The sequence below is a fragment of the Globicephala melas genome, chromosome 4, assembly GCF_963455315.2.
Source record: "Globicephala melas chromosome 4, mGloMel1.2, whole genome shotgun sequence".
NCBI lineage: Eukaryota > Metazoa > Chordata > Mammalia > Artiodactyla > Delphinidae > Globicephala > Globicephala melas.
Genome location: NC_083317.1, coordinates 65957780 through 65971332, shown reverse-complemented (window position 1 = coordinate 65971332; position 13553 = coordinate 65957780). Strand labels below are relative to the sequence as shown.

The 13553-nt window shown below is 43.0% G+C and overlaps 1 protein-coding gene across 3 annotated transcripts in view; it reads left to right on the top strand.

The window, feature by feature from the left end:
- Positions 1-4499: 4499 nt before the first annotated feature.
- GPR156 (G protein-coupled receptor 156) overlaps positions 4500-13553 on the top strand; it is a 94985-nt gene continuing 85931 nt past the window's right edge. For 2 of the 3 annotated variants that reach the window (XM_060298124.1, XM_030857674.2), the window contains exon 1: positions 4979-5093. The gene's annotated coding sequence lies outside the window, so the exon portion shown is untranslated. Of the gene's footprint in view, positions 4627-4978; positions 5094-13553 lie in introns of those variants that run through there. The other variant, XM_060298123.1, reaches the window with a different exon arrangement.

The following is a 13553-nucleotide window of genomic DNA, read 5'->3' as shown; positions in this document are numbered from 1 at the left end:
ACTTGATAGGTAGTTGTTGAAAAAATAATAACAAAAGTATGCATGGGGCTTCCCTGGTGGCGCAGTGGTTGAGAGTCCGTCTGCTGATGCAGAGGACATGGGTTCGTGCCCCAGTCCGGGAAGATCCCACATGCCGCAGAGCGGCTGGGCCCATGAGCCATGGCCGCTGAGCCTGCACGTCCGGAGCCTGTGCTCTGCAACGGGAGAGGCCACAAGAGAGAGAGGCCTGTGTACCGCAAAAAAAAAAAAAAAAGTATGCATGCTATTCTGATAATAGTCCATTTTTAGAATGTACCATTCACAAACCAGCCACAGCCCTCTACATGGTAGAGCAAATTGGAGCCAACCCTTGGAGGTCAATTTGAGGTCAGGCAGGGAGCATCTTAGGGAACTGAGCTGGATGCTGAGTCTTAATTCTTTTTTTTTTTTTTTCTGAGTCTTAATTCCTGATGCTACTAGTTGGTTAAAGTGTGGGAAGTCTGGAAATTCTGGTGGCTTTCAAGCCAATTTCAAGGTAAAAATTCTGGGACCTTATTTTAAATTCCTTGTGGAACAAAATTAAAAGGGAGTCAAGATGAGGAGCCTAGAGGGTGAAGTATGGAGGGTATCTTTTTCTTAAGAAGGATTAGCATGAACGACCTTTAGGGGCTTAACTTGGTCAGAGTCCCAGTGCTAACTTTAATCCATTTTGGATTTACTAGACAAAGTTTTCAAGTCAGCTATTATAAATATGTTCAAAGAATGAAAAGAAATCACACATAAAGATTTAAAAAAAAGAATGAGGATGATGTCTCACAAAACCTAGAATATCAATAAGGAGACAGAAGTTATTAAAATAAAAGAACCAAGTTGAAATTCTGAAGTTGAAAATTACAAATGAAATAACAAATTAGAGGGGCTTAACAGCAGATTTAATAGGTAGAAGAAAGAGTCAGCACACTTGAAGATAAGTCACTTGAGATAATGCAATCTGAAGAACAGAAAGAAGAAAAGAGAAAAATGAAGAAAGCCTCAAAGACTCGTGCAACACCATCAAGCATACCAACATAAGCATAATGGGAGTCCCAGAAGGAGAGGAGAGGGAGAAAAAGGGCAAGAACAATATTTGAAGAAATGATGGCTTAAAACTTCCCAAATTTGATGAAAAGAATTAACCTACACATCCAAGAGGATCAACACACTGTAAGTAGGATAAACACAAAGATCCATACCTGGACACATCATAGTCAAACTTTAGAAAACCAAAGATAGAATCTTTAAAGCAGAAAGAGAAAAAGGGCTCTTCACATCCAAGGGATTCTCAATAAAAATTAACAGCTGACTTTTCATCAGAAACTATGGAGACCAGAAGGAAGTGGGATAACATATTCAAAGTAATAAAAGGAAAAAACTGTCAACCAAAAATTCTATATCCAGCAAAACTGTCCTTAAAAGTGAAGGAGAAATTCAATCATTCCAAGAAAACAAAAACTGAAAGAGTTTGTGGTTAGCAGACCTGACCTCAACAAATGCTAAAAGAAGTCCTTCAAGCTATAATAAAAGGACACTAGACAGTAGCTCAAATCCACACGGAGAAATAAAGAGCACTGGAAAACATACTACACAAATACAAAAGACGGTATAAATATATTTTTGTTTGTAACTCTCTTTTCCTATTTGATTTTTAAATAAACTGCATGAAAAAAGTAATTAATTTTAAAACTGTGTTGATGAGCTTATAGTACAAAAAGGATACAAATACTTGTGTGAAAATAATATCACAAAAGTAGGTATGGAGCTATACTGGAGCAAAACTTTGTATGCTATTGAAATTAAGTTGGTCTTACTCCAAATTAGATTATTTTAAGCACAGATGTTAACTACAATGCCAGGGCACGCACTAAGAAAATTACTGAATACATACAATCGAAAGAAGCAAGGCAGATCTGAGGATTTTAGTGGCTGGGATTAAGGACAGTTATTTTAAGAGAGTGTCAATCTAAAATTCAAGATTCAAAAAATAAATAAATAAAATAAAAAATAAAATTCAAGATTCAAATTCCTGGGACATAGAGTCTATCTGTTCTAGTGTGGGTCATGCCCACTATTATGTTCAAAAGAGTGGGGTTGCAAGATTGGCAGACCTCTAGAATTACATGGGAGGCATTTTCCCAAATAAGTAGGTTTGGGCAAAAATAAATAAATAAGTGATGACCACTAAATGAGTTAACATTTTGTTAACCATAATTTTAGTGAATCAAAATGGTCTATTTAATGTGACTCTGCCAGACAATAATATATAGCAAATTTATATTATACTATAAACAGAATTATATTTGTGAATGGGGCAATGTGATTAATAGTGACTGAGTATGGGATTACAGAGTAGGATGGTATGTCAAATTTTTTAAATACTGAAATAGAAGATTGGTTTCCCAAGGAAGTTTGAAACAGCAAAATCTATTTTAGTTTCCTAAGTGCTATGTTGACTTGTTATAAGACATGTGATATTAACTTGACACCAACTGGAATTAGTTGTAGTTGGTTTTTAAATTCCAAACAAAGTTAAAAGATAAATGAGAGATTGGGGAAAGTACAATACTTGCAAAACATACAACATATATAGGATTACTATCTATAATATACAAGAAATTCTTACACTTTGAAAAGACCAGTAACTCAAAAAGAAAAATGAACTAAGTATATGATTAAGCAATTTACAGAACAGAAAATCCAAAAGGGGAAAGAAAGAGAAAACATGAACAGCTTCACTAGTAGTCAGTGAAATAAAGGAACAACAAATTATCACTATTCACTTACCAGAATGGCTAAATTATGCAAAGTACATTGTTACAGTCTTTAAGAAGGCAATCTATTAACATTTTAAATAGACCAATCTCATACCTGGGAATCAGTCCCTCAGAAATTAAAGTACCAGGGCATTTGGATATACACATAAGGATGTTTATTGAAATGTTGGTGGCAGTGACAATTTTTTTTAAAAGAATTTGAATGTCATGAATAGGGAAACTTGAATAAATTTTGGTACATCCATACTGTGGAACATTATCCAGTCTCTAAGATAAAAGAACGAATCAGAGCTATACCAGTTGAACTGGAAGGATTTATATAACATTGTTTAATGAGAAAAGCAAGAAGCAGAGAAATGTTTACACTATAATTACTCACTTTGTAAAATATATAGATAGATATCAATATATATGGTTATATTAGCATGCTTAACTTTTTAAATAGTTGAGAATGAGGGAGAGTAGTGAGGGGAGAAAACTAAAACAGAGGGTGTCCTAAACATAGCATACATGAAATCATTCCGTTTGTGCATATATGGTGGAGGGACATATGCATAAAGATATTCATGAAAATACGATCATCAAAACATTAACAGTGGTTATTTCAGTGTGTTGCGGGTTAATTTCCTTCCTTATACATTTAAGTATTTGAATTTTTACAATAAGCACAGTTTATATACAACCAAAGAATGGTTATTTATTTTAAAACGTGTGTGGCCAATCGCCATGGGGGATGAAGTTGAGTCAGAAACACCTCCTGCCTTGCAAGCTCTGACAGTGGGGAGACAAGAAAACACGGCCAGCTGTAGCATACAGACCAACTTAGTGAGTGCTGTAACAGAAGCACAGAGTGCTGGGAAAGGGAATTATTTGATCTCCCAGATCTGACTGGGAAGATCTGGAAGAACTTCGTTAAAGGAGAAGGCAGCTGGGTCTTGAAGGCTTGGGAGCAATTCAGCAGGTAAAGAAGGGGATAAAGAGAAATCCAGGATAAGGGAACAGAGTGACCAAAACACACAGGGGCATTAAACAACCAGGGTATATTCAAAGAATGGCAATTGGTGCAACTCAGTATAACTGGAACACAGGTGTTGAGTGGACCGAAGGTTGGAAAGGTAAGCTGGTTTCCAATTGGGAAAGTAGTTTGGACTGTATTCCAATTGCAGAGGGGGTTTACTGCAGGTCTGTGGCAGAGGAGGGGAGGTATGTTTTGCTTATTTTGTCAGGAGAGCAACATTCTTAGTTCTGTTTTGGGAGTGGGGAGAGATAGGAGGCAAGGAAACTTAAAATGATTCGGGCCAAGGTAATCAAAGTCTAACAGGAGCAGCAATATGGGAATGCAGAGGAGGGGAAAGGTTCCAGAAACATTTCTGAGGTAAATAGGGCAGGCCTTGGTGGAAGATGGAAAACCTTCTGCGCCTGGCCAACTGAGGGCTTGGGGATACTTCAATTTGAGAAAAAGAACACTGGGACTGAAGGTGGGGACCACGTTGGAAGAAAAATTCCAATATCTTGCAGAATATGGTGAGAATAATGGGCTAAAAGCAAGGAGAAATTCTGAGGAAAAATAAAAGCCCCACAGAGATGGGAAGGACAAATCCTCAATCTGAACCACAGAAGTGAAGCCCTGGTTCTGGTCTCGTAAGTCAGCTGTCCTAAGGGGAAGATAAACCCACGTGCCTTCTTAACTAAAGCAGCCCCCAAGGAGGAGGATCAAACTGGTTCCGCTCACTGTCCGCATGTTCCAAATGAAAGGGCCTGGCTGAATCGAATGAGAGATCTGGGAAGAGTCCTGGATAAAATCTCGGACATAATTCCTGCTCCTGGGAAATAGAGCGTAAGCGTCCTCCTCCCCGCTCCGCCGCGGAGTCCCCAGGGGAAGCCCCGCTCACGCGCAGCCCGGCGCGGCGCACGGGTACGCGTGGCCCCGTGGCGTACGGGGCCCTAAGGGGCCGACCCGCCCTCCCGGCCAGACCGCCGGGTCCCGCGCGGCGCGCGGGGCGGTGCCAGGGGAGGGGCAGGAGGCCCGGCCCCGCCCTAGCCGGCCAGGGGCGGCCCCGAAGGCACCGCGCGCCCAGTGCAGATATCAGGGCCTCGCGCCGCTGCGCCGCTGTCACGCCGTCCCGCCGCCTCCGCGCCCGCCTCCTGGCTCCTGGCTCGGAGATGGGCGCGGCGCCCTGCGGTGCTGCCCCCGCCCCTCCCCGTCCCTTCCGGCCCCGCGAACCCGCGAGAGACCCGGGCGCCGCGGGCGTCCCGCCGCCGGCCGTGGGCTAGGCGCTCCTCGGCGGTCCGGGACCTGGTGAGGTGAGCAGCGCGCCCTGGAGGATCCCAAATTCGGGAGTTTGCAGGACCTCTCTGTGGACACGATATATCCACAAAGCATTAAACACTTAAATTCTAAAGTAAAATATGGAAAGGGGGGAAGAGCGTTCTCTCCTCTCCAGAATCTGGGCAGCTTCTTTGGAAACGGTAAAGAAACTATCTTAGAAATTGGAGGCGAGCCGTGGTCCCTGACCAGGGATGCCCGTGGCAGCTTCCTGAGAAGGGTTACTGGTATTTGTCGGGAAGAGGGGCTGCGGCTGTTTGTTTTGTTAAACGAACGACAGTGCTGAATCGGAGGGATCCGGGAACAGCGTGTAGACCTCCCAGAGCCTCCTCACCGAGCTTGTCCCCAAACCTGCCTGGTGGCGGAGGGCGGGGGTACGTGCACCCCAGGGTGCCGGGTGGCGGATAGGGTGGACTCTCTCACGGGCACTGTGAGGTCCTGAACAGAGAAAGTTTTTTTGTACTGCGGTCTGTCGAACTGCCTTGTTCTGGGCAGAGGAGAGTCGCCCGGGAGCTGCCGCATCCTTGTAGCTCTCTCCGAAACTAGAGGCCACTTGTTAGAACTTGGATGGTGTATGTCTAGTTATACGTGCTACGCTGCGAAATATGAACCGTGAGGTTTTTCTTTAAAATTGAGATTTGTTGTTAACATTTTCGAATAGGAATCTGTGGGGGAGAGACGTCATTACTTGCTCTCTTACTCTTCCCTTTGTTGGTTTCCTAGGTACATGCGTGCATGAATAATAGGCAAATTATGTCCTAGCCTATAATGAAATGTCTTTGCTGGTGTAGTCCTTTAACCAGGATATGGAGGGCAACATTAAATTATTGCACCCCTAAGTGAAAGATTTTCAGGTGGGGATTAAAAGCTGGGAAATTTGTTGATATAATTGTATGAGGCAGCAAGGCCTGCAAAGGAAAACTAATGTTTCTCCACCAATGGCTAAATGCAGCATAGAAGGCCTCCCTGCAGGCTGGGTAGCAGCCAGCCTTGCAAAACAGTAGCTTCTTCCCCTGCTGCAGTTGTAGCAAATGTGTAAATGGCTAAATAAATGGAGATAAATGGCTGAGGAAGTGGTTGTACCTAGTGTAAGGCAGTTTGAGTCTGGAGAAGAAAATGCCTTGGCAGGCTTTGCTTGAGTTAGGGATCTCTTGGGAGGGGACTGGTGCCTCTCTGGTCCCCATTTTGCCAACCTAATTCCACTTCAGGGCCACCACTGTCTCTGGAGTGCTCCCTGTATTCCCCTTTCTCTTCCCCCTCCAGCTTTTAGCTTTTCCCTGTTCCCCAGTAAAGGCTAGCAATGAGCTTGGCAGAGGCAGAGTTATGGTGGCCTGGGGATAGAGAACTTACAAGTCTAGTGAAAGCAGAGTTGTGGCCTAGGGGAGACTCGGGGTGGGTGGGGTGAAGCAACTTCCAGCCTAGACTTCCAGCCTAGAAGGCTCTCAAAAGAGTGGGAGGGTAATGATGGAGGGAAAGAGATTCTCTGGGGAGGACAGTAGGTGCTTGACAGTTTGTTTCCTGCTGAGGGTTTTACTATTTCCTTTTTGTTGTTTGACCATAAGGGCATTTCCAGATGGAGTTGGGGGAGTATAGAACTTCTCTGAAAAGTCCCTCCTTTTCCCAAATTTGTATTTCTTTCAACTCCCTTGTAGGTTTTCAGAGAGTAAGTGAGGGCAGGGGGAGAGAGAAGCACTGAGGCTCTGCCTTTCCACAGAGACAATGGAACGTGGACTGACTTGGGCCCAGAAGGTGGATTTGAAAGTTGAAAAGAATGTTCCACATGTAGTTAAAAATCAGAGCCTTTATTTTGCAGAAGGGCATTGAGAACCATAACATTTACCTTTAGTTACTGATGAGTTTTGCCTGATAAAGGATCCAAGTTCCTACCTCTCTTTTTTTTTTCTCCAGCATTTTATTGTGAAAAATTTCAGACGTACAGAACTCGAATCAGAAGGTGGTTAAGAAATAGATGAGTGAAAGATATTGACCTTTCGGGGTGGGGGGAGGATCTTATTCTTCTGACTCTTCCCTAAGAATCCTAGGCACATCTCTTCATTGCTTCCTTTTTCCCATTCTTAAAACATCAGTTGGATGATCTCACTCCCCTGCTTAACACCCTCCAATGGAATAAAATCCCTCACACTTGGAAGAAAATCCAACTCTCTACCAGGACTTAGCAAAGCCCTATGTGATCTGGCCTCTTTGCCCTTCTATTCTGTCACTCTCCCCTCACTTTACTGTCTTCCTTGCTTTTCTTTGCCTGAACACTCTTCCCTCAAATACTGGCAGTGCTTCTTTCCTTAGTTCATTTAGGGCTCTTTTCAAATGGGACCTCCTCCATCAGGTCTTCCTTGACCACCTGATCCCAAACCACACTTTGTCACTCCCTGTCCTCTGACCCTGCTTTAGCTTTTTTCACTGTACTTACCATTACCCAGCATTAAATAGTATATCTGTTTCTTTATTAATCATCCATATATCCCCCACTCAAATGTAAGCTTCAGTAAGGACAAGAAATTTTTTGTTTTATTCATGGCGATGTTCCTGTTTGGCATATTGTAGGCAATTAATAAATAATTATTGAATTAATTAGATAATTAAATGACACAGACAAGACATTGCCTCCCATAAGGGTTACAGAACCCTTGGTAAAATATCAGAAGTCCTTGTAAGTAATTCAGGTTAATCAATATTTTATAGGTAAATGGTGATCCTAGAGATCAGTGGCCACTCTTATCTCCACAGTGCTTTGAAGCTGAATCCTGTGTTAGGAGCTGGGCTAGTTTTGACAAACCCTTATCCCAAACAAGATATAAAAAATTTCTATCCTAGAAATTTACCCCTTGCCCCTTTCTAGTTACTCCCAATCCCCAGAAGCAACTTTTGTTATGATTTCTTTTATCATAGATTAGTCTTGCTGGTTCATGAACATATAAACGCATTCACACAGTATGTACTTTTGTGTCTGGCTTCTTTTTGCTTGGCACAATGTCTGTGAGATTCAGCCATGTGGTTGAGTATAAAAGTTGTTTATTTTTATTTCAAGATAGTATTCCATAATATGAATATCTACCTTCTATTTATCCATTCTCTTATTGATGGACACTTGGGTTGTTTCCAGTTTGGAGCTATTTTGAATAAAGCTGCCATGAACATTCTTATAGAGTCTGCCTCATTTTGGCTTCTATGTACTTCTTTGAAAATCTTTGTGCCACCAGTGCTGAGAGAAGTATAGCAAGGTTATGGTGGCTATGACCGATGTGGCAGCCTGCCTGCAGCCCAACAGTGCCCTTCCTAGACAGCCCCACTGGGTGCTGACTTCCACTGCAGAGGGAAAGCACTTGGAAAAGGAGTGCGCAGGCAAACTGGGGAGCCCTCCGGTGCACTTTCAGTGTTTCTAGATCCTTAAAAGAGACTGTAGAATGCCTGCCGCCATTGCTGTTGTATTCACCTCCTCCTCTCAGCTCCCCATCCCAGTACAAGTTGACTCTAATTAGCCATCGAGCATTCTGTTCTCGAGGGGTTTAAATATTTATGAGTAAGAGTCTTGTTCAGAGCCTGATAAAATATTTATGTGTTTCCATGGGGCATTGGTTTCCATCTAGACTTCTCAAGGTGTTTTTTTGGAGACACTTGTCATAATTATGAGCTGCTCAGACAGAGATAGATGATACGGCCAGAGAACATTGGTAATACTGAACCCACCTTGCTTTCTAGGGATGGGGACAAATGAGGCTTCAGAAGAATGAGCATTAATAATATCTGGATCGGGAGAAAGACTGACAACAATGACTTGGGAAAAGCAGGGCCTGTTAATGGAGTGCCCCTGAGGGTGTGAGTCCAGAGGGGATGGTGGAAAAGAGCTTGTCAGCGTGAGGAGGGATTAATTAAGATGGAATGCATTCGTTCCAAATAGAAGAATAAAGAAATCAGCCTTTAAAGCACACAGTTCCTTTGACAGCAATGTAGACAAGGCCTGTATAAGGCAGCTGTGCTGAGTGCTATAATTATCACACCTGCTATGAAAATATGGGAGAAGGAGTGGAGGCTAGCCAGCCTTTCCAGGGGTGGGGGGGCCGGGGGAGAAAACTAGCTATTTCAGGAGGAGTTGTTATTTTCATCCAAGGAAGAAGTGCCTTTTGAGTCAAGTTTTGAAGGAGGTGTGGCTCTCTGACTGGCAGCTGTGGTGTGGAAGGGCATTTCCAGACAGACAGAGTAACTTAAGCAGACATTTGAGTCAGGGCCAAAGTGCTGGTGTGGCTTTGAGTGAGGTGAAGACGGGGGTCAGGGAGGGGTAGGGCAGGTGCAGTAAGAGGTAGAGCAGGAGAGCTAAAGGCCAATGGTAAAGGACACAGGGGCCTGGACTTTAGTCTGTTCATTGTAGGGAGCCATGTAACTTTTGATTGGGTCGGATTTTGAGCAATTCTTGGGCAGTGCCTCCAGCCCAAGCAAGGCCTTGAGGTCTGTTTATGTCCAAGTCACTTCCAGAATATTCTCCTGTGTGCAATCCAGTCTAGAGACTTTGTACAATCTACTCTAAGGGATGTAAACAAGAGGAGGTCAGATTCATTCAGTATACTCCTGGGACTAACCAGAGACAGATCTCACCCATCACACAAATACTCAGAATGCTCCAAGTCAAACTGAATTCATGGGCTGTATGCTGCATCCTCTGATCTCTTTCATGGCCACTTTGCCTCAATGGGAGGGAATTGAGAGGGTCTAAGTACCCCTTTATCACCTGAACCTATATCTGGGTCAGTATACTTCAGGCTGGGTTGCCAAGCAACAGAGGACCAAGCGATGAGGCCGGCAGACCATCTCTGCAAGATTAAGGCCTGCTTCAACCCTGTTCCTGGGCTGTGACTAGAGAGGCAACTGGCAGTAGAGGGTTGAGGCCATGCAGATTGACAAACCATAGACAGGACTGCTCGGCCACCTTCCACATGTGTTCTCCCGTCAGATCACAGATTCCTATTCAAAAGTGCCTCAGGATGTTTATTTTTAATCCATAATAAAAATAAGGAGGTCAGGAGGGGTGTGAAACCTCTCGGTCATCTCCACTTTATGGTGTTTGTGATAAGGAAGAGAGAATTGTAGACGTGATGGTCTGGGGATAGTCAGTCTTCAGTGTTGTGGTGAGGAACTTTGCATATGTGTAGATTAGCTGGAGAGCTCTGGATGGGGAGAAGCGATTTCTTGGTGTGAGGACAGAATAAGGCATGGGAGGACCTCTTAGAGAAACTTCATGATTCTGCCCAGGGCCTTGCTATTTGGAACTGCTCTCTTGCTGCTGTGGGTACCTGTTCTAGAGTGCCATTGGGAACACCCAAGAAAGAATTCTCTGGGCCTTCCCACTGCCATCTGCCTATGCTGCAATATCAGACTATCAATCAGCACTGTCAACTCACCATCCTGATTTTCCAAGGGTAATTGGGGAGACCTTGGGAGAGGAGGCAGAAGCGAAAGTCTTAACTAGGGAAATGGCAAGACTCCAGACCAACAACATCCTTCTTGGTTCTTATTTAAGACATTCCTGATTTTTTGCATGAAGTGGAATCTTCCAAGGGCCACATTAGCTGTAGTATTTCCTCTGAACAGGTGAACAATGTACATCCTTAATTGAGTGCCTTTTCCTAATGGACATTTCAGTGATTCTGTGTTGTGCCCTGGCTGTGATGGTTACCTGCTTTTGGATGCTGTTTAGATAAACCCAGGAGATTGGAGTGAAGAGGACGCAGGAAAGATGATGGCAGGAGACAGGAAAGGGAAGAGAGTAGTGACTTGCTGGGGTCCTAGGCAGCCAGTTATCTGCAAATGAAAGACTGGGATGAAAGAACATCAAATAACCACCCATGGGAATCTTTATGTGCAAATATTGCTGCCTTTCAAGGCAGCTGTGAGGAGAAAAGAAGGGCGGAGACATGAGGCTGCTTTCAGTCAGTTTGAGGAATATTAATACAGGCTTGACACACCAGAACACATAGCCACACCACAACCGTGCAGATCCCAGCAGTAATACACTGTCCAAACCCCCTTCGCGCTTCCATCACATTCTCTCATATTCATTCATAATATTGGTTATGTATGTGAGACGTTTCAGCTGTACTTGCAAAGATGCACAAATGCAGACTGACTTTATAAAGTAAGTATAAAGATAAGAAGAAACTATTCTAAAATGTTACCAGCAGTGGGATTATAAATGATTCCTTTTCTTTTTTTTAAACTTATCCCTATTTTCCATGATTGCTGTTATAAGTACGGATTTCTATGATAATCAGCAAAACATTAAGTAAAAAAATCTTTTAAGGGTCTAAGTAGGGAGAAAGAAGAAGAGGCATAGATGGAGGACAGTAGGATTGTACAAGAATAGAAAAAAAAATGTTGGAAGATGAATGAACAAAAAAGTTAATTCTTTTCAGGCTGCTAACTTCTGCATATTTTTTTGTTCATTATTGAATATCATATCTCCTGCCCCCTGCCCCAAGGATCTGGAAGCTTCTATTAGCATGAAACCAAATTGCAAATACTAAGCCAAGTGTCATACCTCCAAGGCCTTAATGCAGTCCTGTGGGTGACAATTGGAAGTCCCACAACTGGCTTACAGATGTTGACCAAGGTGCTAACATAGAACACTTCAACCTGGGCGGCAGCATCTTTTCCACAGAGTTTAATATTTATTCCTGCAATGGCCGGGCCAGCCTTGTGCATCTCATCTCTGGAATATGGAACAGGGACCAACAAAAGCTGTCTGTAGTTGGAGTAGTGGGATTTTCCCAGACAAAACCCTGTTCTATTCTCATCCACGCCTCTGCCTGCTGCTCAATGGCTCAGGCAACCCCTTGGGAAGGTCTGCAGCTGAGCCTTTGGAGAGGTAGATGGAGTTTTCATTGCACAACCACTGGCCTTTTCTAGAGGCACTGTCGAGTCTGTGCTTTAATTGGCTTCTACTGAGGGACACGTGGTGAGACCTCTGTCCAGGAGCAGAAGTTGCTGTCTACCTTTACCCACCAGGATCAATTTAAAGCAAATGCCAGAGAACTGTATACCCCACTGAACTCTGGGGTCTGGCATTACTTGTAATATTACAGCCTCAATAAATCCTTTTTATATTTTTAATTTATTACTTTTTTAAATTATAAAAGTAATACACACTCATTATAACAAGTCTAGTAAATAGCAGTATAGAAAGAAAATGTTACTAATCTCCACCTACTTTCCTTTCCATCTTCCTGACAAAACCACTTCTTCACCCCTTTTCTACTTCCAGACAAACATAGGTAGAGTTATATTCTATTTCATATGTAAATGGGATCATATAATACAAGTTATTCTGTTTCATTTTATTATATTCCCTTATTTATTTATAATATTCCTTTGCAGAAAAGTTCTGTAATTTTTCCCATTATTTTTGTATTGATAGATATTTTCCTCCAGTGTTTTTTTGTTTTGTTTTTTTACACAACAAACTATGCCACAGTAAACATTCTACATAAATCCTTACAATTTGGTTTTTATTTCCACAGGAAAATCCCCCAAATTGGCATTTCTGGGTCGAAGGGAACACACACAATTTTACTGCTCACTGTGGGTTTCCCCTACAGCAGTTGTTTCCCTCCCTCCTTCTGTCTTGCTCTCCCCTCTCCCACCGCCTTTCTCCAGGAGAGCCCTGCAGTGAGACCTCATCCTTGCCAAGTGTGGATTATATCAGCTCAGTGGGGAGCAGGGTCTGCAGTGTCTTGGTTGCATTGTGTCTCTATTGCTTCTGGCTGGCCAGACTGTTTACAATTCCCCTTGCTCATTTATTCCATGCTGAGGAATTATACATGGTCTTCATCTGTGGCAGGAGCAGCATGATCAGTGGGGAGGGGGCCGCTTTCAGAGAGAATAAGCTGTTACAATGCTTTCTCACAACGTGGTACCTGCTAATGTTTTTGTTATGTCCTTCCCTTAATAGTTGGATTGAGAAAAGTTCTTTGATTCCATCCCGGTCTTCTCTCTCTATTTTGAGGGATTTGGGATCTGGGGATTTTTATGAGTATATAGTCAATCAACTACAATTGATTACTTGACATGAGGATAATTAGTTGAGAAGGTAGGGGTCTTGGAGCTTAAGGATCAGTGCCAAGCAACAGATGCGAACATTTTTAAACAAATGATTTTACTCAACCTGGTATTAGTAGTGAGCTTCCCAGGACTACTTGGCTTTCATTTTTATTTTTGCTCTTGTTTGCATGTAAAAATTCAGTCTAGCCCATAAGACTGGAGAGGAGTGGGATTCCTCACCATACCAGGGCTGGAGAAAATATCAGAGAAGCATTAAGGGAAGCTGGTGAGTATGAACAAGTGAAATATAAATGGTGAACTGACAAAGTAGCAAGAAATACGAGGTTTTTAAATCCTCAGCTGAAGGCTGCTGTGTAGGCCTGTGAGTTCGT